The 13,331-nt window shown below is 34.8% G+C and overlaps 1 protein-coding gene across 3 annotated transcripts in view; it reads left to right on the plus strand.

Annotated features, from left to right (window-relative positions):
• The window catches only part of KCNH7 (potassium voltage-gated channel subfamily H member 7), a 405,370-nt gene that overhangs the window by 174,147 nt on the left and 217,892 nt on the right, over window positions 1-13,331 (plus strand). The window lies entirely within an intron of this gene.

The following is a 13,331-nucleotide window of genomic DNA, read 5'->3' on the forward strand; positions in this document are numbered from 1 at the left end:
TTTCCAATAAAAAATAAAATTGAAACCAAAGGACGTACTAAAGCTTCTTTTGACACACAGTTATTTAATGTAATTATCCTGTATTAATAAACTAATTTAACTTCATTTGACAGCTGCCAGACTTAAAAGACTATTTGATGACACTTAATATTGATTTGCAATAAAAGAATTCCAATGTAGTTGTGTTAGACCCAAAGAAACCATCCTGTTCTGTACATATCTTTGTGATCTGGTGGCCGGTATCCTTTCCCTTTCCCTCACTGGCTCAAAAAAACAGGGCCTGAATATCATCACGTGACATGACAGGATGATACTGACCCACTTTTTCTTTATATTTTTTAATTTAAAATGTTTAATGTTGATACTATTGCAGATGTCCCTCATTCCACCCCCTTTGCTCACCTCCACCTACCCTTGCCTTCCCCTCCCTTGGCCTTCACCCCACTATTGGCCCTGTCTATGGGGTAGGCATTTATGTCATTTAGGTAATCCTTTCACCTTCTTTATCCAGTCACCCCCACCCCCTCTCCCCTCTGGCACCCGCCAGTCTGTTCCAGGTATTTATGTTTCTGGTTCCATTTTGTTGACCCAATTTTGACACTCCCCCACCCTGTGGTGTGTTTTATGAAGGCAGAGCTGATCGCTCATCAGCATGGCATTACTCCTATGCGCAGCTGACACAGGAATATTGTATGTTTGACAATTATGCATAGGAATGGCAGTTAATTTATTTAGCAGTTTAATTTAAGCTTCTCTGCAGTTTCTAAAAGTAAGTTGGAGAATGAATAGAACAGAATGTTCTCATTTTGCAGAAATAGAATAGCAAAGTATAAACGAAGAGAGAGATTAGACTGAATATTGTTTTAAGAGATTCATATGAGAAGTTGCAAGAGGAAAATACCCTATAATAGCAATTTTATCTTTTGGTATTTTGGTGACTCCTCTAATAAAAGAGATATTTGTGCTATGCATGTAATTAATGATGCAGAGAATAATACAAAATGATTAATGAATGCAACTAAATGAACTATCTCTATTGGATTAAAATAAAAGTTAATGGCTACTTTAACTGAACAACTGCTTATGAAAAATATCTGCCTCTGGAGAAATTTAACCAGCTGATAATATTTAATCTTTTGTTTTTCTATATACTAGTATGTAAACACCAACACAGGATAAGTACTGAATATGTACTTATTAAATTGATTTGAAGTCTGCAAATTAAATATATATGTAGATAGTAATTATGTGTGGTTTTACACAGTCACATAGTTAATAGTGTGTAATCAGTTATAAAAATAAATGTATTAAGCACAAATTATTTTCAAATTTCCTAATACTTATATGTAGGGTATTACACCTGTAAAAGGGTTCCAGTCTCTTCCCCCACTTTAAACACACAGTGAGATAAGTTCATGAATTCCTAAGTGTGACAGAGCAAAGGAGCATTGTCAGTTGAGAGAGATGTCTGTGTCCTCCTGGTATTCATTAGATACAAGGTTATTGCCAGCAGGAGCACACAATTAGGGTCTTCCATGCCATGCATCACCCTTACATGTACTCTGACTTTAATGATGCTCTTACCCAGGATTTGAAGCAGAGGATAAAACAAGAAATCACAAAATAGAATTGTAGCTTTGCATCTACAGAAGCTACAAGGTTAAAAATTATCAATATCCTGTGGGAGTAACTAAAAAAAAATGTTTAAACAGAACAATACACATACAAATATATGTGAAATGGAAGAAAGAATGAGATAAGTTCATTGATAGAGGCGTTTGGAAGGCAGAGAAAGAGGTTTGAGTTATTTCTGTTTAGACTGACCATATGCCCCAATTGACTGGGGGCATTCCCAGTTTATGCTTTTTGTTCCAGCATAGTATGCAGTTTGAATAATAAATACATTGTACTGAGGCTCGGTATTAGAGATTTCTTGTTTATTACTGAGCAAAGGAATTAAGTGACAGAAGACTTGTGACAGGAAGATTAGTCTATGGTTTCTTGGCATCCAGAGCAATAGAGGCAAGAAAAATTGTGAAAGTGTTGCCCATTTGTATATACATGAGTTGACTGTTACTTAGTAAGTAGGACACAAATAATGAGGATCCGTAGTTCTATCAGAGGTGTAATCAACAGAATTTTAAAATTATTTAAAATAAGTCATGGTGGAAAAGGATCTCAAAATCAGACATAAGTTATAAGTCTAGACAAATTGAGAAATGTCATTGTCAGTAACAGGGATGAAATATTAGAAGAAAAATATTTCAAAGAATAACAATCTAAAATACTTTTTTGGGGGTCAAAGGCAAGCCAAGAAAGTTGTTTTATCTTATAATAATCAACAAGGGTCTAAAGAAACAAGAAATACACATTTGAAATCATCAGTATATAGATGATTTTGCATGGATGTTAAAATTTCTGGACCAAGTTGACATTCAAACCACTAGAAGGGACCTTAGAGATCATAGAGTCCCACTTCGCCACTAATACCGTCTGACATGATATCCAATATCTCTCTATATATCTGTACATCTATGCCTCTGTCTATCTTAGAGAACACATAATGATATAATGCAAGATCGGCTAACTATAAGCAGTGGATCTGGAGACTGACCATAGGTCTCCCAGGGCTTTGGACTCGGTGCTCCATTCTAATTTAGCTGCCTCCATACAACAAGTTGTGGTACAATCCCAAAAGCTTAAAGGTTGATAACTAGTAATACTTCTGTCCCTTTAAAAGGGTATAAAGATAAATAAAAGTGTGAGGCTAAATAATAACAATTTCCAAGCTATATGCTGTGAAATAAGTTGTCTTAATTACTGTAAAGCATCTTCCAGGATGTGGAGTTTAACTTTAAAGTCTTTAGTTGTCAGCAAATACCAAAGAGGAAAAAAGAATGATTTCCTCAATGATAAGAATATAAATTGGCTTATCTATTAAAAGGATCCCTTTGGGGAAAGAACATAGTTGTCTTTATTTAGTTCTGAGGTTGTGCTGTCACAGAGGAAAGCATTAATAGATTAGCTGTCATGTGGCATTGATTTTGGAGGGTTTTCTAGAGGTAGACTAGGAGAAGGGATTTGGCTTTTTGGAAGAATTGTGTATCCTGGAATAGGTCTAATTCTGCTTGTTGTTACTTTTTTGGGAGAATTATAAAAAATAATAATTAATTCCCCTCAAAGAGCTTTTCAGTATTACCCTTGGTGTTTTGTCCTGATGGCCCATAGGATATACCCAGTTAAAGAAATTTTGATATTTTCTAATTTAGTCCTTATTTTCCTAGCAATGTTTTTTTCAGACCTTCTTATTTGTTTGGAGAATATCTTAATAAACTGGAGTATGTTGTATTTATTAAGGTGGATAATTTTTAAGTAACATTTTACTTTCTATAGTTAGTAAATAAATAGCCCCATGTATCTCTTGACACACAATTATTAATGAAGAGTAGGTGAATGAATGGATAGATAGATGAGGTATACATTCAACAAAAGCTGGCTAAGATTGTATCTTTAAGGACAGGGTCTTTCTTCACTCGCATCTTTGTATCCCTAAGAGTGCCTGGAAGAGAGATTTACCCATGATAGAATTTTAACAAATATTGCTGAAAGAATGAACCAAAACATGCATGAATGAATATGATAATGAGCCCTAACACCACTGCCTGGTCTCTTTTTTTTAATCTAGCTCTTCATGCTTTCCCATTAGCTAATCTATATAATAATGGAACTTAAAATCAGTTTGCTGTGCTGGACAGTTTTTCATACCTCCTTTAGTGCATATAGGAGAGAATCACTGACATTTATTAAGCTACATCAGTTAGTTTGAGAGAAGATTCAATTGATTCATCAATCCATTAGTATCTGCCATTATAAACTCAGATTTTTATAGAACACAAGTAATGAAAAAAATACCAAAAACTTTTAAACCAAATGTGGTGGTTTATGAAAGATTAGAGTTTGAAAAATAAGATAGACTATTTTGTCTTCCCAAAGTAAAATTGGACATTATTTTATTTTCAAAGCAGTATTTGACTTTTTTAAAATGAATGCTTTCTTTGTATATATATTTAAACTAAACGTTTATGTCAGCTCGTGTGTGTATTGGTGTATGTGTCCTCTAAAATTATCTTTAAGATGCGGATCTTATAAATAATTAATTTATTTCACGACATTGTAGAATCTGTGTTATACATTCAGTACTATGGATGTAGAGGAGGAAAAAGTTTTCCTTGACCCTCTGGGGCCCCTGCCTGGGTCTGAAAATTAGACCCACAAAGATAGCTAAACAGGAGAAAAGCACACACTTTATTTACTTTAACTTTTATGTTACAGGGAGCCTTCATAAGGAAACAAAGACCAAAAGAAATGGTTAAATCTGAGTATTTTAAAACTAGGCTTGAGGATGAGTGGAAAGATGTGATAAAGCAAAGGGACCGAGCTGTGTGGTAAATGGCAGGGAAGGGGGAGCGAAGAGAGGGGTTGTTCAAAGGCTGGTTCCTTCAGAGTCTCCTCTGTGTCCCATTGTCTTCAGAGGTAAAGATGCTCCTATCCTCGGGGTGTAGGGAGGGCATTTCTCACATGAGGGGTTATGACTTCAGTGGAAGGTCATAAAGTCCTTTCTGCATATGTCATTTCTCAAATTCCTTGAGCTTGAAATTTTCCATATACAAAGGTGTCAGATATTGGGGTAGTGTGTCCTAAACCATGTCAAGGATTAGAGACTACTCTGGTTTTTCTCTCTCCTAGTTATACTGCCTCCAAGAGCAACTGAGCATTTCTCATTTACAAAATAAACACCTGAGGCTAAATACTAGGAAAAGAGGTAGATAGAAATTTTGTAGCTGCAGTAATCTATAAATGCATCACCTTATAATAATTTTACTATTATTATGATATATTTACTTAGAAAAATACAATCAATCTTTTCTCTATTATCCTGCTAAAAAGGATAAATTAATTATATACATCTCTTTACTAAAGCTAGATTTATCTAGGAATATTTTCATTCATTTATTCTTTTATTTTTTCTTAAATGAAAAAACATAAATGTTAAAAAGCTCCCCAAATTTTAGGTTTGTGATTATCAGAATTAAGAAGCTAAAATTATAGAATTGTTAAAAATATTCTAAATGGAATATTATTTTAATAAATGCAGATTTTTCTTCTTATTTATAAATTGGATTTTATAGTTACTTATACAGATTTTATTTAGTATTAATTCACATTAAATTTGGAAAGTTTGTAATTTCTTGTATGTGAGTAACCAATTTAACCCATTAGAAATGTTACACTAATAATTGTGAGGCAAGTATTCCCCAAACAATTTCTGTACATCTGATTTGTGACCAGTATTAAAGTGCTCTGAAGAATCCTAACTCCAGCTCTTTTTGCATTTTTCTCAGTCTTTCTCTATTCTGCTATCATCTGACTCAGTGGAACCTCTGTTGGAGACCTGTTGCTTTGGTTTTTCTAAGTCCTTAAAGCCAAAGACATTAGTGTTTATTGCACTCTGTCTGGCTTTTCCAATCACACTGTTAACTGACTCGCTGACTCTCAATGCCCCCCAACCTTAAACTCCACTTTCCCAGCACTGAACAGATATAGAGCCCAAGAAACACACTTACAGAAATAAAAAGAACACAACCATGCTTACCTGAAAGCCACCCCGCAGTAATAGGTGGGGCAACTGAATTGTTCTCTTTAGAATGAATCCCTATATTTTAAAGCAGAAAAGTCAATGGCATTGTGTGAAAAAAACAGAGTACTTTCTTTTTAAAAAAAATTATGTTTATTGATTTCACAGAAGAAGGGAGAGATAGAAAATAATAACATCAATGATGAGAAAGAAACGTTGATAAACTGCCTCCTTGCTTGCCCCCTACTGGGGATTGAGCCAGAAACCCGGGCATGTGCCATAACCCAGAATCAAACCATAACCTCCTGGCTCATAGGTCAATGCTCAACCATTGAGTCAATCCAGCCAGGCTAGGGTACTTTTTCTAAGTAGAAATAAGTTTTCATTGTAATATAAATTGTACAAGTGCTTAGATCATTGTATATTTTCCCCATGTTAAAAAGAAACCTAGGGCATAGGTCAAATCTAAAGACTTACAGAATTTGATTACCGGACTACTTTTTCATTCTCACCCACACCAACCTCATGTAACAAAGGTAAGATTGAGGCTGAATACAAATCTATAAGGACAAAAAGGCCAACAAAATTGATGCTGTAGGAAGACTTGGAAGGAATTTAGACACCCTACAGTCTGATTTGCTCATTTTCCAAATCAGAAAACCAAGATCCCAGAGGTGTAAAGTGGTATTTTACCAAAACCATACAACTAGCTGGTGACACACATGAATAATAATCGAAATTTCTGACATTCATTAATTATCTCCTCCACCAGAGCTGATTCATTAGTGTGATTATTTTTTCACTTAAAAGATTAAGCATTCCAAGTCTTGTCTTAAAGAATCTAGATGAGGAGGGCTATGCCATCCACTCCATATCAGCCTCCACATAGGTTGGCATATAAGGAACCCTGTGTTTAATATATATGAGTTAGAATTAAATTGAGTGAAATTGAATTTCACTCTGTTATCCCCATGAGTTATAAACTGAACTTTGGAAATAAAGATCAGTCAAATCTGGATTGGTAGGCCCTGCTCATCATAGCCAGTTCACAATGAGAATCTTTAACATTTTTAAAGATTCCCTGATTTCCACTCTAGCAATGCTTTGGAATTGAAGGCAGTTTAGAAAACCGTAGTATTAGAAGATATTTCAGCAACTTTCCTATCTCTAATTTAGTATCTTCTAATTTAGTTTGAAGTAGGAAATCATTTTGTTAATTACTTCAAAACTAACTTATAATAAGCAATTTAGGAAAGAAGTTTCACTTCTTTTGGTTAGTATATTTAAAGTATTGGTCATTTGCACATTTTTGCATGTGCATTCATAATTATAATTGCATTATAAACATTCTCCCAGAGCTAATTTTTTTTGCTGATCACAATCTTAAAAAAAGACATATACTAACGCAATAAGATTTTAATAACCTCATTGTTTAAGTACTTTAATAATGACTCTAAATAACTGCATTACGAGAGTGCTGGCATAAATGATAAATAATGATAATTAAATGTAAGATTGATAGATAATACTTGCTTGTATGCAGAGTGGTGATATGATTCTTACTGTAGGATTATGACTTTGCCTTGCTATCTAACACTTAAGAACATTAATAAATGTTTTAAGCCTCAGGAGAATCAAACAAAGAATGTACAAGTTATCCTGACCTTGGAGGCAAACCCTCTATAGGTTTCAGCTGCTAAGTGAGTCCCTTGAGTGATTTATATTTAATGTCTTCTCTTTTATGTAAACAGTCAACAAAGGCAATTTCCTGTTTATTTACAATTAACATGTTTGTGTGCAATGTTTGAAGTGCCGAGTAAAAAAATTAAAAACATCTAGTAGTTAAGCTTGGACCCCAGTGTGGGAAGCACAGCACTTTCTTATGTTTATTAGAATCTTTATATAAAATCTCTGATGGGCTCCAGGCTGCCTGCACACTGGGTCCTAGAAAACACTTGATTTGTTTAGGGGTAGGACTCAGGACAAGGGGTGTGAGTGACCAGAAGCTACAGGTAATATGCTACCTTGAAATATTGACCACACATAATTTGAAGTTCTGTAACCTGTGAAAAACAAAATTACTCAAGTATGCTAGAGAATGGCAGATCTGAATGATTGCTGACATTTAAACCATATTGTTATAATTTTTAACTGTCAACTTAAATATTTTTATCAATGTATCTTTTTTCTTTATGCAATTTTAAACATACAAAAATATATAATTATTATAATTAGTGCTTGAAATTGCTACCCAGCTGAAGAAGTATAATAATACAAGTGGAGTTCAAGAACCCTCTCCAATAGCACTTCTTCCCTTCCCACCACCTAGAGGTAGTAACTATCCTATACTTGCTGCTCATCACTCCTGTACATGTTTTTATAATTCACTACAAATATGGGTATTTCTCAAGAAAACAGGATGATTTCTATTTTTTTAAATATATTTTTATTGATTTCAGAGAGGAAAGGAGAGGGAGAGAGAGATAGATAGAAACATTAATGATGAGAGAGAATCATTGATTGGCTGCCTCCTGCATGCCTCACACTGGCGATCAAGCCCGAAAACTGGGCATGTGTCCTGACCTGGAATTGAACCAGGACCTCCTGGTTCATAGGTCAATGCTCAGTCACTGAGCCACACTGGCTGGGCATGTATTTTATAATACTATTATATGAGATGTAGCTTTTTCCATGCATTATGTTTTTTTACTACTTGTCTACTTCGACACATTTACTTCTAGTTCATTCATTCACATGACTAAATATTATTAGATGTATAAATATATTCCACAATGTACTTAGCTATTATTTGTTTTTAGCATTTAGCTAGTTGTTTTTTGTTTTGTTTTGTTTATTTCGTTTTGTTATTGGAAGGAGTGGTACTGTGATTATTCTGATATATTTCTGCCTACGAATGTTTTTTTAAGATTTTCTATAGAGCAAGTGCTACTCAAGGTGTGGTGTGGACAGGGTTAATCAATAAATTACTACAGTTTTATGATGAGGTAAATATAACCACCCAGAGTAAACATTTGAAAACTTTTATAGCAATTTGACATTGCTCTATTACCCATACATTTTGCAAAATTATTGAACTGTAATGGATTACACATTTAATATGTGGTTATGTGTTCTTTGTTTGTTTTTTGATTGCTTATGAAGTATTCCTTTAGTCTACATACCCTTGTATAGATTGGTGTTGTCGTAAGTAGTCATGATTTGCTTTCTAAGATATTGTCAATTCTTCTTCTTCAGAATACTTGTGCTGATTTTGATTCACACTGGAAATGTGGGCCATCTTTGCTTCTTTGTGCTCTGTTACCCCTCCTTTCCTCTGCTTATTTTTAAAACTTTCTTTTGGCAGAGATATTATTCTGATTCAATTTTATTCCTCCTCTACTATAGAATTTAAACACTATTTCTGTTCTTCTAGTAATGACCTTTCAAAAATTTAACATGTGAACTTATCTACATACATTCGCTTTCCTCTTGCATGTCATTTTTAACCAGTTTTGTGCCTCAGTTTCTTTTGACCTTTTGTCTTACTTCTGGAATAAATTTAATCATAGTAACTAAAAAATTTCATTGATTTATGATTTTTTATTTATTCACTGAATGTCTGTTGATAGCCAATCCTTTGTGTTGTTTTGACTAAAATACATATTCTTCCCTTGAATAAAATTCTATGTAGGAGCTTTTTTCTTAGTACATGGAAGAATTGTTCTACTGTCTTCTACCTTCTAACGGTGCTATTGGGAATTTGTAGTCACTCTAATTACAATCATTTGGAGAAAAATCAGCCTTTTTTCCAGGCAGCTTTTGAAATATTCTTATGGTGTTTAGTTTCCTGCAGTTTCACTAAGGCATGATGTGTCTAGCTATGGATTTTTTTTTGTTTACCTAATTGATATTTATTATCCTCACTCAATGATCCATGCTTTTCAATTCTAGAAAGTACAGGTATCTGTGGTATTACTTTCCTTCCTTTCTTTCATTATATAGAATCCTTTAATCAGAAGCCCAATTACATACATGTTAAATCATTTCATTCAGTCCTCCAGGACTCTTGAGTTCCCTGACATATTTTTCATCTTGTGTCTCCGTGATAAATTCTGGGTAACTCAATACATTATATTTATTTGCTAGTTATCCCTTTAGCTGGTGTCTGGAGTAGTCTGATATTTAAGGTTTCCACTGGATTTTAAATTTTAACAATTCATTTTTCATTTATATAAATTCTTTATAAAATAGTGATTATCTTTCAACAAAGTATTGTTTTTCCATGTTTCAATCCATTTTCTCTAAGCATCTTAAATATATGTATTTACATTCTATACTCAGTAACTAAATTATTTGGTGTTCTTGTGAATCTAATTTTAATTACATGCTTTTCAGATTCTTCCTCCTGTGTTTTGTAATTATGAACTTTGAGCTTATGTTTGGCAGTACTTTATCTCTGAGAAGTCTGAGAAGTTTCATTTCCTTCTGCCAGATGTCCTGATATAATACCAATCACTACCAATTACTCATGGTAATTTGCTATCTGGAGGTCTCTGAAACCACCTACAGAGTACAGTTTTGAACTTTAAACAATGTGAATGTAAGTCATTGATTACAGATTTTTCAAGAGAAAACTTTTTCTCACTCAAGCTCAGGCCAAGATAGATGAGTTTATTTGTTTTTTAAATCCACTTTTCACCAATATCTAATCTTTCATGAATTCTTACTTTGTCTGGTGCTCTCTGCATTAAGCTTGCATGGCCATTAACATACTCAGTCCTCTCGCCCAGTCAGTGTGGCTCAGTGCTTGAGCATCGACCTATGAACCAGGAGGTCATGGTTTGATTCCAGGTCAGTGCACATGCCCTAGTTGCAGGCTCAATCCCCAATGGGGGGCATGCAGGAGGCAGCTAATTGAAGATTCTCTCTCACCATTGATGTTTCTATCTCTCTCTCTCTCTCTTTCTCTCCATTCCTCTCTGAAATCAATACAAATATATTTTTAAAAATACTCAGTCCTCTTCATCACCAAGATTGGAAAACCCTTCCAAAGCAGCCACAATGTCCACATCAGCTTCCCCTCTGGATTTTAGCATGCCCTTCACTATTGCTTCTGGTTATTTCCCTTCCTCTCCTGAAAGCTGAGTTCTGAGTCTAAAATGAACATTTGCTCTATGTTATCCAACATTTCTAGTTATTTGCTATTCATGGAGTTTTTCAAATTATGTAATATGTCATAACACTGAGTATGGAAGTGAAATTTTCTCTTTCCTATTAGCCACACTCTAAGTGCTCCTGAGTCCAAAGCTCTGTTCCAAACACTCATTCTTCCTGTAGTGGCTTTCTCCATTATTCTGAGTCCAAAGCATAAAGTAAGATTCAACTCAATTTCTGCCCCCTTTCTGAAGCACTTTTTAAGATCTCACCTTGAAGTGAATCTCACAACATGGACAGGAGTCAGGTATCAGCGAAGCAATGCCATTATCTATATTCCTACTCAATGTTAAGTGTCTCAGGAGAGGAAATGTGTGCTACCCCTTCTCTGTATCAATCTGGTACATTGTTGTGAAGTAAAATTTCAGGTTTAACTCACATTATGCTCAAATGAGCAAGAATTTATAACTCTTTTCTCTCCTATTACTAATGTTGTCTTTCCCATAACTTCAAGCATGTCTTAATCTTAGCTGAATGCCAAACCTATTCAATTATTTTTTCAGATGTGCTACTTTCGTTAGTCCCTTTAAATAGTGTTCACTCAAAAAAACCCCATCTTTTACTATCTCATATTTCTTAGCTCATTATCCCTTTCTCAGTTTCTTTGCAGAATACATGGGAGTATTGAAGAGTAGAGTGTGTCTTACACAACCTTGTATCAAAGAACAAAAGTCAAAGTATAGAGGTGTGATGATATCTTGTTACTCATGTCATGGGACAAACTCACTTGTCCACTTTATGTAGCTCACCCTGTTGGCACCCTTAGATAATGAATAAGGCCTATGTAACTCAGGCTCTTGTCTCTTTCTACTCTGGTTGGGGACCAATGCATCACTGCCACACCACAGTCAACCCCAGTGCCCATAGCAAGCTCAGTGGTGGACCCAGCTTTCAAATTTCCACCTATGCCAAGTACGATCGAAAATGATTTAAAAAAATTAAAAAGTTAAACCTCTGGCATTCAGGTTTCCTTTCTTATACTGTACCCTTAATTGATGAATGGTTGTGCAGTTTCTTCTCAAGATCCCTTCAGAGAGTAGGATCTGAAGTCCTTCTTTACCTCCTTTATCTAACACACCTTCTCATTTTGATCAATATTATATTTTCACTGAACCTGGCTTTTAACCATATTGTCTTACAGCTCAGTCTCTCTCTCTCTCTCTCTCTCTCTCTCTCTCTCTCTCTCTCTCTCTCTCTCTTTCTCGCTCTTGCTCTCTCTCTCTCTCACTCTCTCTCTCTCTGTGTGTATGTGTGTGTGTGCACATGAGTGATTAATACCTTCTACAATAAATTTTAATTCTTACCACATTCTCACTCTCTACTTCGAGGTAAGCAAAGTGAAGGTCTAGTACTCAGAATATTAAACCAATTATTATTTCAATACTTTATCAGAGACAACATGAATGAAGATAAAATAACTAAATAACTAAGTCTTATGCCTATTCTCCTATTAAGTAGATTATAACTATATTGGGGGAAAATGGGAATAGGAAAGCAGAAGATATTAATCACATGTAAGTTAATAAAATTAGAGAATTCTCATTTTCATAAATATACATATAAAACAATTCCCTTACTGCTTTTATTTTCCATCTCAATGGCAGAATAGAGTTAGCATTTAGTGAATTGTGATGGTTTTCCTGAGTGCTAGGCTTAGAGATACCAGCACTCCATAGAGGCAATGTTTCTTGAAAATGATGTGACCTGAGCAAAAATAACTCATTTAGCTACTCCCTTTAGGGGATCTCTTTGAGGCTATACCCTCCTGGCAGATTTGTCCCAGGCCCAGACCAGCGCCAATACAATTACAGCCCTGCCCTAACCCTCCAACTCATTTGAATCCTCTACACTTTCAGAATCACCATTAATGCCTGGCTCTCTTTCAGAAGCTGCTATTCCACTCCCCAGTTCTCCCCTCTCTTTCCTCTACTTTCTACCAAATCTCCATTCAAAGTAGAAGAAAGCTGCAAAAAGTTTGCCTTAACTTCATTTATGCACTCTTAGCACTTTCTCCCTTAACGAAATCATTTTGCCTCTGGGCCAAAATACCTAAAATACCTTCACAGTGAAATCCAAATATATATCAATGAAAAGGTTGAACTAAGTGATCTCTAAGGGCCCTTCTAGAGACAAGTTCTATGACTTCATGTGAAGACAACAATGCACAGAAAAATTCCGACCCAGTCCTTAAAAAAAATTAATATAAATATTGAATATCCATTATGTGTGAAATGCTGAGTGATATAGCAGACTCAAAATATATGCATTTTTTGAACCAGCAATTTTATAACCTCATTGTTAAGTATAGAAGACCTACAGGTAAGAAAAGTTAAATAATATTTGAGGAGTTCATTTACTTATTCATTAATTGATTTTTTCACGAATGATAAAGGAACGGACAAAGTCTTGTGGAGCTTTACCTGCAGATGATGAAGTGAGAAGTTAATTCCAACGGGCTGCCATAGAGAAAGTGCAGGGTGCG

The sequence above is a fragment of the Myotis nattereri genome (genome assembly GCF_964212035.1).
Source record: "Myotis nattereri genome assembly, chromosome: 7".
NCBI lineage: Eukaryota > Metazoa > Chordata > Mammalia > Chiroptera > Vespertilionidae > Myotis > Myotis nattereri.